This window comes from Zea mays, chromosome 10 (assembly GCF_902167145.1).
Source record: "Zea mays cultivar B73 chromosome 10, Zm-B73-REFERENCE-NAM-5.0, whole genome shotgun sequence".
Taxonomy (NCBI): domain Eukaryota; kingdom Viridiplantae; phylum Streptophyta; class Magnoliopsida; order Poales; family Poaceae; genus Zea; species Zea mays.
Genome location: NC_050105.1, coordinates 96,301,461 through 96,308,724, shown reverse-complemented (window position 1 = coordinate 96,308,724; position 7,264 = coordinate 96,301,461). Strand labels below are relative to the sequence as shown.

Below are 7,264 nucleotides of genomic sequence, written 5' to 3'. Positions count from 1 at the left end.
TGATGTTTTCATCTGTTTGTAGTTACAGTACCTAATAAAGTTTAATAGAGTAGATCCTGTCAAACTATATCTTCTCTGTTTTACTTTGTTCTTGGAAAATTATATCCTTACCAAGTGTTGGTGGCAGATCCAAACATACTTTAGTATTTTCAAAATTATTTGTGGTACTTGAAATTAAATTGATTTGCATTGTCTCTCTTGTACCTCTGTACAATGTGTCGAAGTAATGCTTCATACCTGATTAGATCTTTGTACAGTTTCTCTTTTCAATAATCAAGATGAGCCGTGGTGGTAGTGCCGGTGGTGGTGGTAGTGGCACCAGCTGCAAGTGCTCCACCTGTTGAGAAACCAAGTAGGTTGCTGCTGCAAAGACTGATGCGACCAAGCAGGTTGCTGCTGGGGTTACCAGCCAAACCAATAACTACCACAAGGCTGATGGTCAGAACACTCGCAACTTTCTTACGGTATGCTACTTTATGTTCTTTCATTTCACATAGGCTTTTTACATATTAAGTGTTGCCATCATCCATTGACTAGCTGAGTGCAACTTCCTTACGGTATGATACTTAAAATTGATCTTCAGTTCCTCACTCATTGTTTTGTTAGCACCATATATTGAATATTGCAATTTTGGCAGCCCTTAACAGAGCTTCCAGAAAAGAAATGCAAGCGATGTGGTTTGTATGAGGAGGGCACATTTAAGCCTGATGCTGTCTTCGATGAATGGGCACATTTAACAGACCAAGTGAAGATTTGGAAACTAAGAAGACATCAATTGTTGTCATCATAGTAGTTAGTGTTCTTGCTTCAGTCCTTGTCGTCACTGCCTTGTTCGGGGGCTTTAGGTACTAGCAGAAGAAGAGGGAGTGAGACCAGGCGCGGTTCCTCAAGCTCTTTGAAGAGGGAGATGACCTTGAAGATGAGCTAGGCCTTAGTAATGAATTCTAAAATAGTGCGTGCAGTCTTACTTCCGATGTTTTCAGATGTAGTTTCCACGTATGTTGTATAGAATGTGAATCATGTGAATACTGAAATGTACCATTTCTAAGTGCCATTCGTTTCAGTTTTTTTTGTTTTTTATTCGTAAGTGTCATTAGTTAAATAGAATTGCGCTCGGTTACTAATGAACAACTTGACTAGTGCAATGGTAACCACTCCCTACTTTGAACCTTAGCGTCCTGGGTTCTAGCTATGAGATAGTCAGATTTTCAATTTTTAGAACTAGTTTAACTATTAATGTAATTATTTGTTATTTTACTAAAGAATAAGTGGTAAAAAACCCTCGGTAGCTAGAAAAATCTAAAAACTTGCATGTACACTTCATTTTGGTGTACAATGTTGACAAAAAAATTCAATTTATTCTGACAAAGTGGTGACATACATCCTCAGAAAAGGCATACATCTCTCACATAGAGCCTAGTTACTCAGTGAGATATGTTCATGCTTGTGATGGATCTATACTCCCACTTTATCCAAATCATTTCAAACTTTAATGGGATGTTTATTGAACCAACCTATGATGTTGTGTGCATTTATGCCTTTTTTAGACCTAGTTTACCAATTACTGTAATTATTTGATGCATTTCTTAAAGATATTTCTTACAATACCATAACCTAGCTATAAAAATCTAAAAACTTGCATGGACCATTCATTTTGGTGTTCAATGTTGACAAAAAAGTTTCAAATCCTTCGGACAAAGTGGTGACACACATCCTAAGAAAGGTATATATCTCTCATATAGAGGCTAATTACTAAGTGAGAGATGCTATTGCAAGTGAGAGATGTATAGTACCACTATGTTAAAATTATTTGCAAATATTATATAACATGATCATAAACCAAACTAATGTGTCCATGAATAGATAATTGCAAACAAAATCATAGAGAGAAATAAAAAACAAAGAATAAATAAAAAAGGTAGGCAAAACAAAAAATTTGAACCTAGGAGCTCGATCTCATAGTTAGCAGGTCAGACCATTGGGCTATTCAAGTGTTTTCAATATGTACCCAGCGCTACTATATTTAAACGCATTAGCCTCCGGATTGCCAAACAAATTGGGCGTCAAAAAAACATTTTTCGACATCGTCACTAAAAAACGCCGCCTAGGACACCACTTTCTCCCCCACTCATCCTCTTTCTCCCCCACAAGTTTCTCCAACCCTAATCGCCGCCGCCGGGACACAACCGCCATCGACGACCTGCCTCCTTGACCAGGTACCTCACCGCCGCCACTAGACACATCCGCCGTCGACGACCTGCCTCCTCGACCAGGTACCTCACCGCCGCCCCCTTACCTCTCATCGCGTTGATGAGCTGCGTCGTCGTCGACTTCACTCGCCGCATCCCGCTCTATCTCATTGCCATCCGCATTTCTCTCGCCCCTTCCACCTAACACGCCCCATCCACATTTCTCTTGCCAACCCCTAAACCCTAACCATCGTTGGATTTGGGTCATCGCCGACGACCTTGATGGTGAACACAAGGAGGCAAAACAGTCAGAAAGGTCCACAATAAGAAGAAGGTATCTTTTGGTTCACTCAGCCTAATTCTTAGTTGCTAACTATTACCAAGCTGGATCTAACCAAACCTAGTGATGCTAGATACATCATTCATTCATCGACACGCATGTGAGTGCATCACCGTGTTTATAAAAATGGCATGGAAAGGCCAATGATGTAGCATTCCACACACTAGGAAAGCTGGTCCCCATCCATAACTATTGTGAGAGACACGATTAATCTAACATGCACGCGAAAGAAATCCTCAACATAGGGTGTGTAATTGATTGATTGCTTCCATTGGCTTTTGCTTGTATTAGACCTTATGCAACACAATCAAAGACAGAATAATCGTGTACAATATCTTAGTGTTTAGTTATCCTGCACAAACAAGACACATTTGGTACAGTTGTTTTTGGTTCCTTACGTTGTGTTATATGCAGTCACATCCATGTTTTAGTAGAGAACTTATGTTTCTAGTACAAGTAGAAAGAGATGAGAATATCTCCACTTTTTTTGTTCATCAGCTCGTGTAAATCTACATCGCCTAATCAATGTACTAGCTAGTACTTTGAACATTGTTTAAGCCTGCATAAAGATTTCCACAACCAAACAGGCGAAGTACACTGCAGAAGCCTAGATAGAGGCTAATGCAAGTCACCAAAGAGTCCCATAATGCTTTTTTCCTTTACTTAGAAGCATGAGTACAATCATAAAAACAATCTTTTAGGAAAAATCATAAAGATTGAAGCCAACAATTACGTAGATCAGGGGAAAACAACAGTTATAGTGCAACCACAATTATGAAATTGCAGAATCATAAGCAAGCTTCATTATGACTGAATCTACACATCTTATCTATTTGATCTACACATGGCACTACTAGCTCTTTCCTCTTATCTTCCCTGCAAATAGTAGTACCTCTTAGATTTTAGTAAAATCCTTTATATTATCTAATACGCACAGTGTGCTTGTTCTTATCTATTTTGCAAGTAGTTCAACATGAGATAACTGATTATGAGAGAAGACGGGATAAACAAGTGGAGGAGAATATAAAGAAGATGCAAGATTTGGGTCTGAACAAATATACTTCTGTTCTAAATAAATCTTTACCACCATCTGCATCAACAAAGGGGAAAATGCAGCAAACAAGAAAACTAATAGTTCAGATTCGGATTCATATGTCTCTGTCTATCTCCTTGACGATGATGATCAAGGAGATATTGATGATGATGACACTCAATCTTATGAGCAGCCACAACCCCTGGCAATTAAGGTGCTCCTTCTCTCTTCAAAGTAGTGGATGGCAAATAGTTGCATTGCATTTCAATGTTTTTAATCTGGTGTTTAATATATGCTCATGATTTTAGATTCATCTTCTTTATTTCATACCTCTTAATTGATATATGGTCTTGCTTTTAAATGCACATGACTATTTTTTGTGGACAGTATCCTAGAAGTGCTACAAACACAACTCGTGCTTCAAAGAAGAAGACAAACCCCAACATGGCTCCAGGAATTAGGTTCAGCAAGAGAGTGAGGGCAGGTCCACAACCAGAGGAGCAAACTTCAAAAAGGCTTCAGTCTATAGAGACAGATGGCCACAATGTACAGGAACCAACAGATGCTAATGATGACATACCAAACAACCCTACTACACCTGGACTTGCTAACCATTTCAGCAGAGCTACAGAGAAAGACATGGCATCCGCTGCTCATGACAGTACAGGTGATGCTGAAGGCAATGTAGCTAGAGATGAAGAAACTAAAGGCAAGTTATAGTTTTTTCAGTCAAATATGGCATCTCTTTTGCTGATTTGCATGAAACAAAACAATTTCATTATTCAATAAATGTGAATTCTATTTTGTAGCTCCTACACAGCGAGCACCAAGGAGACCAGGGCAGCAACTAAGGGAAAACAACTGGACAGGATGACTAAAGTTATGCAAAGGAGACTGCCCATAGCTGTTGAGGAAGGCAAAAAAAGGCCACATGAACCTGTTCAAGCTGCCAAGTTTGCATCAGAGGCTGGCATCATTATTCGGGAAACCATGCCTATCCTAACTCATTGGAAAGATTACAAGGACGACCAGAAATACTACAACAACTTTATGTCACCGCTAAATTTAAGTGCATTACTGATTCTATGGTTCACTTGTATACTGCTTAACCTAAATTGACTAACTATGGAATTGTCATATGCATAGGGGCGCTTGTCCGTTAACACTGAGGACAAGGCAACAAAGGAAGCTTGCACCGATATGCTACGCTCTGCGGTAAAAAACCAGCGTTATCGGCTCAAGCAGAAATACTTCAATGGTGTACCTACAAATGAGATTAGGACAACTTCTCCTTATCTTACATGACTGATGAACAGTGGAGGGCATTAGTTGCAAAGTGGTCTGATCCAAAGAACATGGTATGGGTATCTTGTCATATATTCTTCTTTCACTATAAGTTTGCAAAGGATCTTCGCATATTGAACCTATGATCTAATCTGACATGTTCATTCTCTTGTAGGAAATAAGTGAAAAGAACAAGCAGAACCACAGTAAAGTCAAGTTTCATCAGGCTACGGGTTCTCGCTGCTATGTGGCACACTTACATGCATATGTAAGTAAATATTACCTTGTACTACTACCTGCACTCAACAACTTCTATTGCATTTGATCTGAGAAAACTTTGCTGTGATTGTTTATCCATGAAACAGAAGCAGAAGAGAAACAGAGAAGAACCCAGCTTAGATCAGACTGAATAACTAGATGCGGTGGACGCCTTCAAGACCTGCCATACCAGCTCCAAACGTGGCCTGAGTGAACCCGCAAGAGAAGCACTTGTAAGTTCATTTGTTTTCTTTATTTAGTGTATTTTTATGAGATCATATGAGGCAACACAGTTCATCATTCACTTGAAATATTGGGTAGAGATCAAACACATTTTCAGGACAATATCTCTAACTAAGAAAGATTTAGGAAGAGTTTTGGTACTATCTAGTATCCTTCCACCATTGATGAGTTTCACATTATTGTCAGCTCCAAATCTACTATAATTTGTCATCTCTAGATGTCACACCTTATCAGTTTTTAATTTTCAGAAAATAGAAATTTTATTGCCTGATTGTCCAACTGACAGTCTTCTGGAAAGGAACATGATATCATAGATCATTTGTGCCTAAATCTCTGCATTTTTACCTCTCAAAAGCAAATGCCAACTGCAATCAGTTTCTGTCAGTGTACCATTGGTTATTATTTCATTATAAACACCTTGTGTCATATATCTTCCTCAAATTATTACAATAACTAACAATTGGCATATTGCTGTTGCTCATTAGCATTATATGTGACTGTTTTCTATCCATGATATTTCGGTCTGATATGGAGGCTTTGAGGGCTGAACCTGTTGCTGAAGGTGAGATGCCAGCATCCAGTGTGCAGCTTGTGTCCAAGGTGTTGTCCCAGAGCAGCTCACACCAATTCCTGAAGAGTGTTGGCATCAAAACACCGGCATCCTCCAAGTCATCATCATCAAATCAAAGTGAGCTTCGGGAACAACTTGCAGCTGAAGCGACGGCTGCTGTTCAAGGTGAACTCAACCAGCTCAAGAAGAAATATGAAGAAGCTGAGGAACAGCAGGCGAGGACACAAAGGGAGTTGGAGGAGTACAAGAAGATAACAGAGAAGAACAGCAAGGAGATGGAGGAGACCAATGTGCTCATCAAGAAGCTCTTGTCCTTGCATGGTAACACTTCTTCTTCGACATGAGGGCCGCTGGTCAGAGCTACTGTGTTTGGCCTGTTCTTTGACAAGGGTACCCAAAAACTCAAGTTGCTCGTGGGTGGCAACTTTTTATTATATGATTTTGTTTGTGCAAACACAACTGAAATGTTAAGTCAAGTGGTGGTGCTGTGAACTGAAATGTTAAGTCAAGTGGTGATGTTGTGAATTGAATTGTGTGCCCATTCCTCTGTTCTAGTATCTTTTGCAATTTCCAATAAAATTATTCTCTGCACTTCTGTGACCAAACTAGTGGCATATAATAAAACATATGCCACGTTAGCTCTGATGTCAGCTGCCACGTCATTAGCCATGTCACCGCTGACGTCATATGCCAGCATGGCATATGCCATCGGGACCCTTCCAAACGGCTGTGAATGACCAAAACACGGCTCTCTCTATGACGAAATCGGACCGTCACAGAAAGGCAACGACATTAACGACGCCGTCAGCTTGCCCGGGCAGACGGCGGATTATGACGGAACTGTGCCTTCCTCCATGACCAAACCTGATCGTCATAGATTGAATTCACTTTCATGACAACGCGTATTTCGTCACAGAATGGATACACATCTATGACGAAAATGGGTAGTCCGTCACAACAGAGCAAATGTGACGCGACCCCTATGACCAATTCGTAATCGTCACAAAATCGTCACAAAGCTTTATCTGTGACGATACCTACATATTCTGTGACGAAATATGAATGTCATCGATGATAAGATCTCTACTAGTGTTAGACAATACCAAACAGAGATAAATCCTCCAAATCCTCCACCGGCTGGGATGGATCCAATGGTTGCAGCTTAGATGCAGATGCTGCAATGGATGGCAAATACTATGATGGATATGCATGCTCAGATGTGGCAGGAACATCAAGAGATGCGCCAGGAGAGGCAAGAGATGCGGGAGGAAATGAGACAAGAGTGAATGGTGCGACAACAACAACCACTACTACCACCACCAACATCATCTCAACCCTGGGACAAG

At 40.2% G+C, this 7,264-nt stretch overlaps 2 long non-coding RNA genes across 2 annotated transcripts; both read left to right on the top strand.

Annotated features, from left to right (window-relative positions):
* The first annotated feature begins 2,088 nt into the window (after positions 1–2,088).
* On the top strand, positions 2,089–4,271 carry LOC109943032 (uncharacterized). Its single transcript, XR_002265636.2, has 3 exons — positions 2,089–2,523; positions 3,497–3,776; positions 3,950–4,271. It is a non-coding gene; the product is annotated as an uncharacterized lncRNA (long non-coding RNA).
* Positions 4,272–4,375: 104 nt separating this feature from the next.
* Positions 4,376–6,448, top strand: LOC103641425 (uncharacterized). The gene is made up of 4 exons (XR_002265635.1): positions 4,376–4,920; positions 5,022–5,114; positions 5,212–5,337; positions 5,882–6,448. It is a non-coding gene; the product is annotated as an uncharacterized lncRNA (long non-coding RNA).
* The last annotated feature ends 816 nt before the right edge of the window (positions 6,449–7,264 follow it).